This window comes from Kogia breviceps, chromosome 4 (assembly GCF_026419965.1).
Source record: "Kogia breviceps isolate mKogBre1 chromosome 4, mKogBre1 haplotype 1, whole genome shotgun sequence".
Classification (NCBI taxonomy): domain Eukaryota; kingdom Metazoa; phylum Chordata; class Mammalia; order Artiodactyla; family Physeteridae; genus Kogia; species Kogia breviceps.
This window is the reverse complement of record NC_081313.1, coordinates 132320745-132337856: the sequence shown is the minus strand read 5'-3', so window position 1 is coordinate 132337856 and position 17112 is coordinate 132320745. Positions and strand designations below refer to the sequence as shown.

Genomic DNA, 17112 nt, shown 5'->3' with positions numbered 1-17112 from the left:
GCAAAGTCCAAACTCCTCAGCTTAGCATTGCAGGATTTTCATGATCAGGGCCCTGGCAAATCGAATCCTCCCTTACCTCCTTCCACTGTCCCTGGCGCCTCAGGCAAAACCTAATTTTCTGAATGCCCTGAGCACACCTGGAGGTTTCGCAGCTATGTCTCTGCACACCTGTTTCTCCACCTTTAATACCTGGACACTCTCTGTCTACCTGCTGCACTCCATTCCACCCGAACACCCAGCTCTGCGAAGCCTCCCCTGATTCCCTCAGGGCAGTGGGTAATGGAGTCTCTGAGGTTTGCTCATGGCTTCAGGGCTGCATCTGTCCCACTGTGGGTTACACGTCTGCCTTCCCCACTACACTGGAATCTTTTGGCAGGTGTCACATTCATCCATCTCTCTGCCTTTGGCACACTGTCCAGGACTAGGCACAAGCAGGCCCCCGGGACCGAATGGCTCTAGTGCTCAGAGAGGGTTTGGAAGTTAGATTATTCTCATGGGAAAAGTGGGTGACTCCAGAGCTGAAAGTGGCCAAGGTGGAGACCTTGTTGGAGCTGTTGACAATTCTTCCTGCTGTTCCTAGAGGCTGGGCACCAGGTCCAGGCTGTCACATGCTCCTAGAGACTGTCCCCACGGGGCTGGCGATAATCAGTCACGCCACCTGCTCCGTTCCGATCCATGACCAACTTGGCTCCAGCCGTCTCTCTCTCTCACTGCCACGGCGCCAAGCCTGCACCCTCCTGGCAGTACTGTCACAGGGAAGCTGGCATCGAAGAAGGGCAGAGCTGAGAAGGCCCTATGAGATCAGCCAATATGGCCCCCTCTGGTTTTCAGATGGGGCAGCTAGGACCCAGAGAGGGGCAGCCACTTGCCCAGGGTCACACAGGAGGCCAGTTCCTCTGGATCTTATCAGATAGTAAAAAGAACGATCAAAAGAAACCTTGAGATGTGCTAGAAAGGGCCTAGGGGTGGAGGGAGCCCCTTGAGAGAACAGTGAAGCCCTTTCTGAGGCTGACCCCAGAGCTGCTATGCAAATGATGACCTGGGCAGAGGAAACGACCAACCTTTCAACCAACCGTGCAAAGGTCTTGCATGGGGACCAGCTTGCTGCTTTGAGGCCAGCGTGGCCAGAGCAGAGTGAGTGAGGGGAGATGCAGTAGAAGGTGGGGACAAGGCCCAGTCCTGTAAGGCCTGTACACCTTAATGGGGTTTGCATTTTGGTCTAAGTAAGGGAAGGACGCAACCAAGTTTCAAAAGATGATTCTGATCTGAATAGATAGTGCTGCAAACAAGATAAACAAATGGCCAATAAGCACCCGAAAAGATGTTCAAATTCATTAGCCATCAGGGGAATGCAAATCAAAACCACAATGATATCGCTTCACACCCACTAGGATGGCTAGAATCCAAAAGTCAGATCGTAAGCATTGGTGAGGTTGTGGAGAAACTGGAAACCTCAGACTCTGCTGGTGGGAATGTAAAATGGTAACAGTGCTTTGGAAAACACTCTGACGGGTCCTCAAAGGATTAAACATAGAGTTATCAAATGACCTAATAATTCTACTTTTAGGCATATACCCCAAAGAAATGAAAATTTATGTCCTGACAAAACCTGTACACAAATGTTCAGAGCAATATTATTCATAATAGCCAAAAAAGTGGAAACAGCCCAAATAGCCATCAACTGATGAATGGATAAACGAAATGCGGTATATCTATACAATGGAATATTATTTGGGTCATAAAAAAACAATGAAGTACTGACACACGCTACAACACAGATGAACCTTGAGGACATTATGCTAAGCAAAATAAGCCAGACACAGAAGGCCACACACTGTATGATTCCGTTGGTATGAAATGTCCAGAATAGGCACATCTACAAAGAGAGAAAGTAGATCAGTGGTTGGGTGGGAGCAGGGGTGGATAGGGATTGACAGCCAATGTTTACAAAGTTTCTTTTTGGGGTGATGAAAATGTTCTGGAATTAGATAGCAGTAATGGTTGTACAATTCTGTGAATATACCCAAAGCAACTGACTTGTATAATTTAAGGGGGTGAATTTTATGGCATGTGATTTATATCTCTATACAGCTTTTATGTTTTAAAAAAGGAGACCACTCTGGTTGGTGGTGGGGGCAGAGTGGCAGCAGGAAGGCCAGACAGCCAGTAATACAATCACAGGCTCAAAGGAGGCACTTAGTAAATATCCATGGATGCTGTTTCCTGTTCAGGAAGGCCCTTCTCTTCTGAGCCAGGCTTTCTCAGCTCAGCATTGTTGACATTTTGAACAGGTTCATTCTTTGTTATGGGGGCATTGTGGGATGTTTAGCAGCACACCTGCCCTCTACCCACTAGATGTCAGCACAGCCCCCCACCCCAGTTGTAACAATCAAAAATATCTCCAGACATTGACAAATGTCCCTGGGGACCAAACTGTGCCCCGTTGAGAACCACTGTTCTAACCTCTCTTACTCACTTGGTGCATTCCTGCTTATCCTTCCAGAAGCATTTTAGGTATCATCTTGTCTGGGGAGCCTTCACCCTTCGTCCTCTGAGGTCCCACAGTTTCCTAAGCAACTCCACCTGCATGAAAGCCCTGAGGACACTGTTTACACACCACTCTTCCCCACACCCGTGTAGGGAGGGCACCTTATGTACCTCTGGGTCTCCAGCATCCAGCACGAGGCCTGGCACTTTAGAGGTCACTGCTGTGCCATTTCTTTTCTTTAAAAAAATATAATAATTTAATTATTTTTTCCTTTTTTTTGGCCATGCCATGCAGCTTGTGGGATCTATTTTTTTTTGACATTAAAAATATTTTTTAAAATTATAGTTGATTTACAATGTTGTGTTAATTTCTACTGTACAGCAAAGTGATTCAGTTATATATACACATACATTCTTTTTCATATTATTTTCCATTATGGTTTATCACAAGATATGAATATAATTCCCTGTGCTATACGGTAGGACCTTGTTGTTTATCCATTCTATATACAATAGTTTGCATCTGCTAACCCCAAACTCCCACTCCATCCTCTCCCCATGCCCCCAGCAACCACAAGTCTGTTCCCTATGTCTGTGAATCTGTTTCTTTTTCATAGATACATTCATTTATGACATATTTTAGATTCCACATATAAGTGATATCATGTGGTATTTGTCTTTCTCTGTCTGCCTTACTTCACTTAGTATGATAATCTCTAGTTGCATCCATGTTGCTTCAAATGGCATTATTTTGTTCTTTTTATGGCTGAGTAGTATTCCATTGTATATATGTACCACATCTTCTTTATCCATTCATCTGTCGATGGACATTTAGGTTGGCTAATTACAAATAGTGCAATGAACATTGGGGTGAATGTATCTTTTCAAATTATAGTTTCCTCCAGATATATGCCCAGAAATGGGATTGCAGGATCATATGGCAACTTTATTTTTAGTTTTTTGGGGAACCTCCATACTGTTTCCCATAGTGGCTATGCCAATTTACATTCCCACCAACAGTGTAGGAGGGTTCCCTTTTCTCCACACCCTCTCCAGCATTTGTTATTTGTGGACTTTTTTTTTTTTTTTTTTTTTTTTTTTTTTGCGGTATGCGGGCCTCTCACTGTTGTGGCCTCTCCCATTGCGGAGCACAGGCTCCGGACGCGCAGGCCCAGCGGCCATGGCTCACGGGCCCAGCCGCTCCGCGGCATGTGGGATCCCCCCGGACCAGGGCACGAACCCATGTCCCCCGCATCGGCAGGCGGACTCCCAACCACTGCGCCACCAGGGAAGCCCTTGTGGACTTTTTAATGATGGCCATTCTGAGTGGTGAGAGGTGGTACCTCACTGTAGTTTTGACTTGCATTTCTCTAGTAATTAGTGATGTTGAGCATCTTTTCATATGCCTGCTGGCCATCTGTATGTCTTCTTTGTAGAAATGTCTATTTAGGTCTTCTGCCCATTTTTTGACTGGATTTAAAAAAAAATAAATTTATTATTTATTTTTGGCTGCATTGGGTCTTCGTTGCTGCACATGGGCTTTCTCTAGTTGTGGCGAGCAGGGGCTACTCTTTGTTGCAGTGTGCGGGCTTCTTGTTGCGGTGGCTCCTCTTGTTAAGGAGCATGGGATCTAGGCACACAGGCTTCAGTAGTTGTGGCACGCGGGCTCAGTAGTTGTGGCTCGCAGGCTCTAGAGTGCAGGCTCAGTAGTTGTGGTGCACGGGCTTAGTTGCTCCATGGCATGTGGGATGTTCCCAGACCAGATAAAACCCACGTCCCCTGCATTGGCAGGTGGATTCTTAACCACCGAACCACCAGGGAAGTCCAGGTTGTATTTTGTTATTGAGTTGTATGAGCTGTTTGTATATTTTGGAAATTAAGTCCTTGTCGGTTGCATCATTTGCAAATATTTTCTCCTAGTCTGTAAGTTTGGACATATTTTTAAGATAAAGCCAATAGTATTTGATGATGGATTGCATGTGATATATGAGAAAAAGAGAACTTTTAAGGATGGCTCCAGGAACCATACTCAACATCCTGTAACAACGCACAATGGAAAAGAATCTGAAAAAGAACACATGTACATATAGGTATCTGAACCACTTTGCTGCACACCTGAAACCAACACAACGCTGCAAATCGACGATACTTCAACTTAAAAAATTGATTAAAATTTTTTTAAAATAAATAAAATAAAGAAAAAAGAAAAGGATGGTTCCGGGATTTTCAGTCTGGGCAACCAAAAGGATGGAGTTGCCAATGAATTGAGATGAATAAGAGAGCAGGTAGGTCAGACTTTGGGGAAGGACAGGAGTTCCATTTCTGACATGCTAAGTATCAGTCAGAGTTCTTCAGAGAAGAGAAACAGAACCATTAGTATATATATATAATATATATATATATTATATATACATACACACATATATATAATATGTTATTTATATATATAATATATATTTTCTCATGGCTGAGTAGGTATTCCACTGTATGTATGTACCACATCTTCTTTATCCATTCATCTGTTGATGGACATTTAGGTTGCTTCCATGTCTTGGCTATTGTAAATAGTGCTGTTATGAACATTGGTGTTGATGCTGCCATCTTTATTTATTTATTATTTATTTCCATGACCAGGGATCGAACCCGGGCCCCCACAGTGAAAGTGCCAAGTCCTAACCACTGGACCACCAGGGAATTCCCTGAGCCATTTCTTTACCTGTAAAGTGCAGAGATGCATTCCTTCCCCCAGGGTTTCTGTGATAGGTACTAAAATGTCAGCCAATGGAGTCTGTTGACACTTCCTGACTCTGGCTAGGAGTGTAGACTCTGAATTTATATGGCCTGGGCTTGAATCCTGTGTGACATTAGGCAAGTGGCTGAAGGTTTCTGACTCTTGGTATCTTCTCTGTAAAATGGGCTATTGATAGTACCTGCCTCATAGGGTTATCACGAGCACACAGTAAGAACATAACCAATGCCAGATATTAGTGATATTAAAATTTTAGTATTCCGTCTTCCTTCTAAGGTGCCTGCCAGACCTCAACACAGAGGTGTCCTTATTACTGACAAGCATCCATGCGCCAGCCCTATCCTGGGTGTTGGCCAGGAGGAGGTGGCAGAGGGTGGGGTATATTGTCATTAGAAGCCAGGCAGTTATATGTCTGCTAATTATTATAGTATATGCTCATTGCATAAAATCTGGAAAGTTCAAAAATTATAAAGAAAGAATAAATCCCCCACTGGCAAACACAGTTAACACCATTTGACTTATCTCCTTCCAGTCTTTTTTACGTGCTTGTCACCAATTTGTGACTATGCCATTTATACGCATATGCATAAGCATAAGCATGTCCCCATCCATTAAAAACTGTCCATTTTTCATAGAGAAGAGACTGGTGGTGGCCAAGGGGGAGAGGGTTGGGGGAGGGATGGAGTGGGAGGTTGGCGTTAGTAGATGTAAGCTGTTATATATAGAACGGAAAAGCAACAAGGTCCTATTGTATAGCACAGAGAACTATATTCAATAGCCTATGATAAACCATAATGGAAAAGAATATTAAGAAAAGAATGTATATATATATGTATATGTATAACTGAATCACTTTGCCGTATGGCAGAAATTAACACAACATTGTAAATCAACTATAATTTTAAAAAAAAGAATTTAGGCTTTTAGTCTGAGATGGGTGACCATTCAAGTTTGTTTTTTATTTTAATATTGTGGTAAAATAGACATAACATAAAATTTATCATTAAAAAAAAGAACTGTCCATTTTTAGTAGCCACATGGCTGTCTCATAGTTTACTTAATTGATCTCCTACTCTCAGACATTTAGGTGCTCTCTGATTGTTGATGAATATCTTTCCAATTGAAAGAGCCTTTGTCCATATTTCCATTGTTTTGTTCGGATGTCCTCCTCTTCTCTTAAAACATTTTTGGCAAAGGAACCTCTCCAGCCTGCTGGGACACCCATTTTCCCATAGCAAGGAGTCCATTTTCCCATCACCAGAGACTTTTTCCCCGAAGCTGAGCTAAATCCTTGGGATTGGGACATAATCCTGTTTCCCTTTCTCTGGAGGCCTTAGTGGAGATTGACAACAGCTGGCCTTCTTTTCTCGTTGGACACATCAACTGGTAGGGTCAGTTGCGTTAGTCGTCAGGGGAGGATGCAGAAATTGTTCTTGCAGCCCAGAGAAGTCTAGGCTGAGGTTAATTGAGGTGAGGTGAACTGGGACAAGGTGGCAGAGGAAGGAAGAGAAGTTGGTGGGCTGGAGTGAGTCAGCCTGGTGTCGGCTTCCTATGTGGTGTTGAGTCGTGACCTCCCTTGCTTCCAGACCCCTAGAGAAATCACCTGGCAAAGGCAACCCCCACCCCACTGCCAGCCTTCAGACTCACTTTCTCCAGTGATTATGTAGCAGCTCTTCCTATTACATGTTTAACAAGAAACCAGCCAACAAGAAACCAACTAACCAGGAACACCATTCACAGTCATATTTTGGAGGTGGTTGGGTCCTATGAGAAGTACTCTACAGTCAGGCAGAACTGGGGCCAATCCCAGGGCAGGCACATCCCACCAGTGTGACCCTGTGGAAATCACAGACCCTGTGAGCCTTGATTTTCTTACCTGTAAATTGGGGTTTAATGGTGCTGGCTTCCATGATTATTGTGATGACTACAGCCAATACTGTATACATAATGCTTTGAGTACCAGGCCTTCACGGGGCAGGTGCAAGAGAAGTGTTCTTTTCTCATTCTATTCAATCTCCTCATATCTCAAGCTAGAGATGTCAATAAATCTAATTTACTAATTGCCTTTCATAACCTCCAGTAACAGGAAACTCATGAATAGAGAGAAATTCATAACTTTCTATCACAAATAAGGAAACTGAGGCTTGGAGAGATTCAACCAGGAGTCTTTACTGGACATAAGCTGTCATCTCAAAGATTTCATGTCTAAAAGAACCACCAGGATGTATGTCTGGGTTGGGGAGTGGGACCCCTGACATCACCGCCCCCCATTCTCTGGGCCCTGCTTCATGCCCAGCTGGACCACTAACCATCTCTGGCAAAGGAGACCAGAGAGGACCTGGCACGTACAAATGAGTTCCCAGGAGGCAACCAGCACCAGGACTCTGGCCACACGAGTTAGGATATGACAGCTGCCATTGGGGAATACCACAACCCCACGTACTTTCCTACCCCCACCTCCTTATCCTCACTTCAAAGGCGGCGTTAGCATGGCCCTTTTCATGGGGGAGGAAACTGAGGCTCCCACGCTCAAGGTCAGCTGTACTACTTAAGCGGCACAATTGGATTTCCAAGCCGCTAAGCCGAGGCCACTTGCCTGGCTCATCCTGGAAGCTCCCGCTCCCGAGCATCGGGCATCCAGGAGGACGAAGGCTGCCTGAGGAGCTAGGGGCCTCCTCCCCGCCCACCCCCTGCCCCTTACCTGCTTTCCTTAAGCAGAAAGTCGTGCCCTGTGCCCACAGACACATGGCCCTGAGAAAATGCCAGCGCCCAGACCCGGGAACAAAACAGGGGCTATTTCGGCGAAAGTGGATTTTCCAAATCCACCCCCAAAGGGGTTTGAGCGCACATCCACCCGACCCCGCGCCCAGAGCACTGCCGCAGGCCGACCAGGGTTGCATCCCGCGCTCGCAAGGCGTCCCTGGGCGCCACCCCCCGCCCCCGCCCCCGCGAGTCACAGAAGGTAACTGAGGCCCGCCAGCAGAGCGACTTTCCCAAGGTCAGGCACAGTCAGCGCGCGGAGGGGCCAGGGTTCAAACCCGGCGGCGGAGAACCGGGAGCAGCCGCCCAAGGCGGCCCCCCTTCTCACCAGCGCCCGCCAGGGGACCCCACCCCGAGCTCAGGCCCCGCGGGGAGGCGGCGGCGGCGCTACCTGCAGCTGCTGCCGCTGAAGTGGCTCCGCTCCGGCTCGCCTCCGTCCAGCGCCCGCGCCGGCTGCGCTCCGGCCAGGGATGGAGCTGGCGGTGCGCCCCGCCCGCGCCCTGCGCCTCGCACCCACTTCCTCGTCTCCGCCTCCAGCTCGCTCCTCCTGGCTTCCAACCGCTCCTTCACTTCCTTCCCTCTCCAAGTCTTTCTCTCCCCCTCTCTCCTCTCTTTCTCCCACTCAGTGCGCGCGACGCACACACACTCACATTCTCTCTTCCTTGGCTTTTCTCCCTCTCCACACGCTCCCCAAATTCTCTCTTTTCCTTTCTCCGGGACCTTCTTTCCTTCTCTCTCTGGCTCTGACACTTTCCCTCTCGTCTTTCTTTCTGTCAGGCTGCCCCCTCTTTCTCTGGCTTTTCCCCCACTCCCTCCCGCCCACTCCCCGCACTCCCCCCACTGCCTGGCCTGGGAGCCAGCTTCCAGCTGTGCAGTAACCGGCTGAGTGGAAGGGGACTTCCCTCTGTGGCCCAGCGCTGGCTTCTGCCCATAGCTGGAGGGCCTGCCCTAGGAGGGCTAGACCCACGGGATCAGGTGGCACCCCTTCCCTTGGGTGCCCAGCTCCTAGCCACCTGGAATCAAGCTAGAAGAGGGAGAAAGAACTAGTTTCAAGGGAAAATTCTGGATAATTCTGGGATCTGAAGTCTGGAAAGACAGAGGGCCAGAGGCGTAAGGCACAGAGAAATCAGTTCAGGGGTTATTAATTAAAAAAAAAAAAAAATCAGTGGAGTTTCAGAAACTCCCAGAGTGGATTTGCTCTAGTTCAAGTGATAGATGGAGAGAGAGAAGAGGTAGGGAGGAGGGTCTTGGGAAAAGGGGCTCTTGGGGTAGGGAAAATAACACCCACCTTCCAGATGAAAACATGGAGGCTCAATGGGAGAAACTCTCTCTTACATATCAAGATGTCAAGGTTGCTGTGCTAACCACGCAGACCTCGGTGGAGCGGAGCCTGGGTGGGCAGGATGGTGAGGGTGGTGCCAGGCCTGGCTTGCTAACCCAGAGTAATGGAGGCAGGTGGTCAGATGGGCTGCCCCATATGATACCTGGAGGGGAGTTTCAGAAGAAGCTTGACAAGGGAGAGGGAAAGGGAGCTGGTTCTGCTGAGTGTCAGTTTCAGGCATGTGCTACTGAAGATTGACACACCATCCTAAGTCATTCTGTCACTGTGGGCCCACCCTGTGCTATGTGTGTGCTGAGATGCAGAGACTAAGGTCACAGTTCCCTGGACCTCTGAGGTCACAGCTTCTAGGAGGCTGTTGAAGGCTGTGCATCCAGGTCACCAGCATCTTAGAATGACAGCAAGAGCCTCCGAGCTGGTCTCGCAGCCTCTACTCTTATTCACCAGCAATTCACAAGGCAATGTAGGTCATCTCAGAAAAGTATAAATCAGATCATGCCTCTCCACTCCCCTGATGAAAACCCTTTCAGGACTTCTTGTTGTAGTTAGAATTAAATCCAAGCTTCTTCTCACCATCAATGTGATCTGGCCACGGCCCACCTCTCTGAGCTCATGTCTCACCATTCTCCTCCTCCCTCTGTGTGCCTCAGAGGCAGTAGCTTCCCCCTTGCGCCCAGAACAGGCCAAGCTGGACCACACGACAGGCCATCTGCACTGGCTGTTCCCTCTGCTGGGAATGCTCTTCTCCACATCTTCCCATGGCTGCCCAAATATTAAAGAGGCCACAAAGCCTGATCATCTTACCTAAAGCAGTCACCTCCACGCCACTGGGTTTTTCCTATCATCCCTTTTTTATTGTAATGAAAAAACTTATCACTGTCTAAAATTATTTTTTTTATTTGTTTATGTATTTATTGCCTGCTTTAACGCACCAGAATGGAACGAGTGAAGGAGCAAGAACCTTGTTTGTATTATTCCTTGTGTCTCCTCAGAGCCTGGAGCAGTCATAAATGATCAAAAAGTGTTGGTCAAACGAGTGAATGAATAGATGTTATAATGAAGAGGTTTAGAAAAAGGAAAAGTTGGTTGACCCTGCCAAAGGAAAGACAAAAATTGTCTTCAGAGAGGAGTGGTTTTCAAGGCAGATCTTAAAAGGAAAACAACATTTCACAGTGAAAGGGCCACAGAGGCAGAGGAAAGAGCATGGAGAGCAGCACAAGGCATCCGACAGCCTGGGGCATTCATGGAGTGCAGACTGGCAGGCCGGCAGGAATCAGACCGTGGGGGGCTTATAAGGACACAGGTAGGACTTTGGAGCAATGGGAGGCTATGGCAGGTGATTGCACTGGGTGGCTGGAAGGGCCGGGATGTACATCCTGGAGAAGAAAGGGCTCCAATGACCTTTTTCTCTCTGCTCTGTGGGCAGAGGAAGCAGATAGACAGCAGCACTTGGACCAACAGTAGAAATAGAATGAGACAGAGTCTGGCTCTGTGAAGGATATTTCTTTTTAAAGGATCTGAAGAGGAAAATGGGCTCCATGCGGATGAGATTATTGTCCACCCATATTCAGTGTCCCTCCCAGGAGAGGAGGAAATGTCTGTGACCTGATTGGCCACTGATGGATGTGGATTTGTGTCACTTCTGTGCAGAGGCTCTGGGCCAGTGGGTCCTTGTCATTTCCCTTTCCTGAGTGTCACGAGACTGGCTCTGTTCAGGAGATATGCCAGGAAGAGGTTGCTCCCATACTTTGGGTCCCAGAGTGAAGTCTCAGAAGCCCAACCAGCCCCTGGTGGACACGTAATGTGAGTGAGAGATAAATTTGATTTAGGTCATTTAGATTTGTGGAGTCACAGGTAATCATGGTCCCTTGGTCTTCCTTGCTGAGTCAGAGCTTCAGTCAAGCTGGTTCCAGCACTTACTATCTGTGACAGAGTTTCAAAGATGGCCACAACATGGCCCTGGCTCCTTTGCAATGTGACAGCACCTCCCACTGAGAGTGGAGTCTATGTCCTTTCCCCTAGTTTGGACCTGCCTCTGATGGCTAGAACCCAGAGCAAGTAACGCTGTGCCATTTCCGAGTCTAGGCCTTAAGAGGCCTTGGTGCTTCAGATTTTACTCTCTTGGGATAATGCCCTGAGGCCACCAGGCTGCAAAGACATCTGAAGGACCATATGGAGGAAGAGGGCCAGCTGTCCCCGCTCTTATAGCCATATGGGTGAGCTCAGGCAAGCCCAGCAGAAGACCCACCCAGCCAACCCACAGAACTGAGGGAAATGACATATTCTTGTTGTTTTATACCAGTAAGCTCTGGGGTGGTTTATTACAAAGCAATGAATAACTAGATAAGGGGCCTTGGGAGTGAATTTGCATCTCTAAGCCCACTTAGGAAATAGGCTTTTTTTAAAAAAAAAAAAAAAAATTAAAGAACATTCAGTTTTATTAGTTAACATGTGTGAAGTTCACACATAGTCTAAATAAAACCTTTCAAAATCCACTGTAGGATCCTTAATCAAAATACAGATTACAAGCATTCAGAAACATTCTTGTTCTTCTGATATAATGGTCTGAGAATTACAGTTTTTATGGTTTACAGAACTGAGGCTAATCACTTAGAAAAAAATGGATGGACATTAATTTTATGACCTTTTACTGAAGGGTTACCTGTACATTTCTTTGATATCTGTAAAGATGTCTTTATTTCAATCATGTCAACTCACCATTAAATAAGCATAACAGTAACTTCTGCCTCAAAGGGGTTGGATGAAGCTCACATGAAAAAAGAAATGAATATTAAATTCATTCATTCTTTCAACACATGATACTGGACCTACAATGTGTCAGGCACTGAGTTAACTCTGGGATACAGTGATGAACAAGATAGACAAAGATCTGACATGCTAGAAGGCATAAAAAGACAATGAACAAGCCACAGAATTTTAGCTAAAGAGAATTGCTATGAGAAAAGCAAAGCAGGGTAATGTAGTTGAACATGACTGGGGGTGGTACTTTGTTTAAGACAGTTGGAGAAAGTTTTTCTGAGCTTGTGACATTTGAACTGAGCCAGGATTATGAAGATAAGGAGGAGAAGTGTCCTGTATAGAAGGAGCAGTAGGTGCAAATGCCCCAATGTAGGGACACGCTTGGCCTTGGCAAGGAACACGAAGAAGTTCATCATGGCTGAGTGTAGGAGGGGGAGGGAACGTGGTTGGAAATGGTATTGGTGCAAGGTCATGATGAGGCATGTGGATTTCATCCTAAATGAAATGGAGTCACTGGAGGGTTTTAATAGAGAACTGACACCCTTCATTCATACACTGTAAAGTGAGGCAATCCATGGTTGGCCACCCAACAGATTGGGATGACATTTGCAAACTGTTCCAGTTCTGAAAGTTTCCAGTTCTGTACTAAAAATCTGAAGCCCTTTGGAAGCTAAGCACTTTGATCATAGAAGACGTCATCATTATTACTGGTAGGCTGCTTACCATGCAAGAGGGCTTTGGGATCTGATGGCCTCAAATTCCTCCTTGCTCTGAATAGGTAAGAACCATCTATCAAAAGAAGCCAGAAGAACTTTCTCATTCTGAGGAAACCCAAATCACTATTTGACCAAAATAGAAAAAAAAAAAAAAAAAAGAAGAAGAGAGAGAGAGATTACTCATCTTTGGATGAGTAATCTCTGCCGAGTCTGACAGCTTAAAATTGAAAAAAAAAAAAAGTTTGCGGCAATTAACATAACGAATGACATGGTATAGCGATAATATTTACTGAAGTGGTCTGCAGAAAATTTCAATGAAACCCACTGGTTTTGTCATCAGTTATTTCTTGCCTCCGTCTTGTGCTCTGAGGTGGCTCTGGGTTTGTGGTAGGGCACCTTAGACTGGTTGGGATGCGTGGGGTGCATTTCCTGACTGTGATGTGCTCTGAGTCTTGGGAGAAGCATCAGAAAGGTCTCAGGGCTGGAGTCTCCAGACAGATGCAGCTGTTTCCCACCCCACTGGGGCTACTCCAAGGAGCCCAACTTGGCTGTTTTCCCTGTGACTTTAAGATTGCATGCTGCTCCAGTTCTGGCTCACAAGATAGGAGGTAACACAATTTGTTGAGCAGCTACCGTCTTCTGTATACTCTGCTGTGTTCTTTGTATAACACATCATCTCAAATAATTCTCACCACAGCCCTGTGAGGTAAATACTATTATTTCCCCCAGGTTGCAGATGAGGAAACTGAGGCTCAGAAAATCAGAGTTTTCTCCAAGGTCCTGTAGTTAGCTGGGGGATTCATCTGACTACCTCCAAAGCCCCTGCTTTTAAATAGTCTGCTCTCTAGCCCACTCCACTAGAAAATACACTGTTCCATGGGAATCCAAAGGAGGAGATGATGCATTCATCCTGGGTCTCTAAGCAGCCAGCCCACCCTGTGGATTTTGGACTCGTCAGCCTCCTTAATGGCATGAGCCAATTCCTTAAAATAATTCTCTTTCTCTCTCTATCCACATTCTATTGGTTCTGTTCTCTGAAGAACCCTGACTAATGCACAGAATAGGAGCTATTAGCCATGTCTTAAAGCAAGGATGGGAGACAATATTTAGAGCAGCTGGAGGATGTGTTGGTGGACACAGGCAGCCCCAAACTGAGGACTCCTGGAATAAAGGAGAAGCCAGGTCTGGGAATCGTGCTAGGCTGATCCTCTGGGAGCCTGGCCAGGTCATTAATCAGAGTCCTGGGAGGCAAGGAATTTGGAGGTGAGACTGGGGCCCAGCTTAAGAAGTCTTAGGCAGCTTGTCCCTGGTCCAGGTAGGGGCAGAGAGCAGAGAGCTGTCGTCTACCACAGTGATTTCCACCCCTGATTTCTCCTTGCTTTACCTACCTTAAAGCCTGGAAAGTCCAAGACTTGCTTTGCCAGCCTCCATTATAGATAGAGACTACCATGTGACCCAGTTTGGCCAATGAGACAAAGGGGAAATCTTTGGGGCAGGGGTGGGAAATTTCCCACCTGTAACAGGAAAGAGGGATGGAAGGCACACCTTCTCCTGCTGCCCTGCCTGCTTTTTCTGGTACTTCCTTCTTTGGATTGTGCAGATGAGGCAGCCATGTTGTGACCATGAGGGGAAAAGAACGGAAGAAATGGACTCAGAACCCACACACTGTAGGGCTCCTGCACCAGCCCCGGAAACACCAACCTGAAGTAATGAAGCACCCACTGTGATTCAGGGTTTTTACAATTTACAGCTGAACACATCTTGCTTCAAGGAGGAAATATACACATGAACAGAAAATGTGATCCCATCCTCAATTTGCTCCTCTTTGAGAATATGGTGACTCAATTTTCCTCTGTTGGGGCATGCTTTTTTTTTTTAGTTTTTTTAAATGTATTTCATTGAAGTATAGTTGATTTACAATGTTGTGTTAATTTCTGCTGTACAGCAAGGTGATTCAGTTATACATATATATACACACATTCTATACATATATATACACATTCTTTTTCATATTATTTTCCATTATGATTTATCACAGGATATTGAATATAGTTCCTTGTGCTATACAGTAGGACCTGTTGTTTATCCATTCTATACATAATAGTTTGCATCTGCTAATCCCAAATTCCCAGTCGATCCCTCCACCATGCCAGGCATTGATAGTTTTTAAATCTCCCCCCGTAATTCCAACATGAAGGTAAGTTTGAGAACCTGTGTCTGACCAGTCCTTCTCAAGCTCTAATATTCATACAAACCACCTAGGGATCTTGTTAAAATGTAGATTCGAATTAAGTAGGAGTGAGATCTGAGAGTCTGCATTTCTAAAAGCTCGCAGGTGGTGCTGATGATGTTGGTCCATAGCTCACACTGGATTAACAAGGTCCCAGGGACTTCCCTGCTGGCGCAGTGGATAAGACTCTCTGCTCCCAATGCAGGGGGTCTGGGTTCGATCCGTGGTCAGGGAACTAGATCCGGCAACTAAGGCAATTTTCCTCTGTTAGGGCATTCTTCCTTTTTCCTCTCCACCTGTTCCCCTGCCAAGCTTAGGTATTAACTTTCTCTGGAAGTTCAGCTTCAAGTTCCCAGTCTGGATCTCATGCCCCTCCATGAAGCCTTCTTCACCTGATGCTCCTTCACTATCATAGCACACGTCATATGGTCTTCCAATGGCCTCTTTCCACCAGGGGACGCTTTGTGGGGCCAGGAAGAAAGGGAAACGGGAGAAAGCCAGTGACATTTGTCCTGCTTTTGGACTTCCACTTATGTCTCATTTGTCCAGACCTATCACATGGCCATCCCTAGCTGAGACCTTGGAAAGTGACCATGTCACCCTTCCAGCCTCTATGTGGACAGCAGGCAAAGGAGAAGAGGGCTGGGAATGGAAGTGTTGGGTTGGCCATTAAGCAGTATCTCCCACACATGACAAAATATATATTTTAAAGTTCTTTGATATTTTAACTGTATATTATTATTGTTTTTCAAAATGGAAATACTTTCATTATTATTATTATTTTGATTCTCAAAGCAATAAACTTGTTTTAAAAATTCAAACCATATGGCCTTCATGAGTTTCCCAAAATCTTATTCCCCGAGATAAGCTTATGAGTAGTTTGATCTATATCTCATTCCAGACTTTTAGCTATTCATACAAATGTTTTTAGACATTTATTTGTAAATAAATGTCTAAAGTAGATGTTCTGCCATCTACTTTTTTAAATTATTTATTTATTATTTTTAAAAATTTATTTATTTTATTTATTTTTGGCTGCATTGGGTCTTTGTTGCTGCACGCAGGCTTTCTCTAGTTGCAGTGAGCGGGGGCTACTCTTTGTTGTGATGCGCAGGCTTCTCATTGCGGTAGCTTCTCTTGTTGCAGAGCACGGGCTTTAGGTGCGCAGGCCTCAGTAGTTGCGGCACGCAAGCTCAGTAGTTGTGGCTCATGGGCTCCAGAGCGCAGGATCAGCAGTTGTGGCACATGGGCTTAGCTGCTCCACGGCATGTGGGATCTTCCCGGAACAGGGCTCAAACCCATGTCCCATGCATTGGCAGGCAGATTCCCAACCACTGCACCACCAGGGAAGTGCCATCTACTTTTTTTTAAACACAAGAGTAACATGGACATTTCCCCATATTTATGCAAATATATCTAGTGTAACTCTTTTGAAAAGTGATAGTTTCTGTATCCGTGATCTACTGCTGTGCAACTAATGACCACAAACCTACTGGCTCAAAACAACACACATTTATCATCGTACAGTTTCTGTGAGTCAGGAGTCTGGGTGCAGCTTAGCTGGGTCTTCTCTTCAAGGTCTCTTACTAGACAGTAGCCAAGCTATAAGCTGGGTTGGGTTCTCTTCTGAAGGCTTGAGAGGGGGAAGGATCTGATTTCAAGTTTATTTACAGTGTTGTTAACAGGATTTGGTTCCTTTTGGGTTGATGGCCTGAGCTCCCCAGTGACTGTTGGCCTGAAGCTATCCTCAGTTCCTTGTCATACGGCCCTCCCCAACACAGCAACTAGTTTTCTCAAAGCAGAGAGGCAGAAAATCTGTTAGCAGGACAGAAGTCAGGATCTTTTGTAATCCAATCACAGAGTGATACCCACTCAACTTTGAGGTGTTCTATTGGTTAGAAGCAAGAACTACGGGTCCTGCCCATGTTAAAGAGGAGGACATTAAACAACGGTGTGAATACCAGGAACCAGGCATCACAGGGCCACTGTCTGACGTTCTGTCCCACTTATTTAATGATTCTCCTATTGATGGACACCTAGGTTGTTTCTAGTTTTCTCACCAATACCAACA

At 45.9% G+C, this 17112-nt stretch overlaps 1 protein-coding gene across 5 annotated transcripts in view; it reads right to left on the bottom strand.

Moving 5' to 3' along the window:
* Window positions 1-8765, bottom strand: part of HRH2 (histamine receptor H2) — a 64508-nt gene extending 55743 nt beyond the window's left edge. For 3 of the 5 annotated variants that reach the window (XR_010840282.1, XM_067031901.1, XM_059060165.2), the window contains exon 1: window positions 8388-8765. The gene's annotated coding sequence lies outside the window, so the exon portion shown is untranslated. Of the gene's footprint in view, window positions 1-7112; window positions 7129-8387 lie in introns of those variants that run through there. The other 2 variants (XM_067031899.1, XM_067031900.1) reach the window with 2 other exon arrangements.
* Window positions 8766-17112: the final 8347 nt, after the last annotated feature.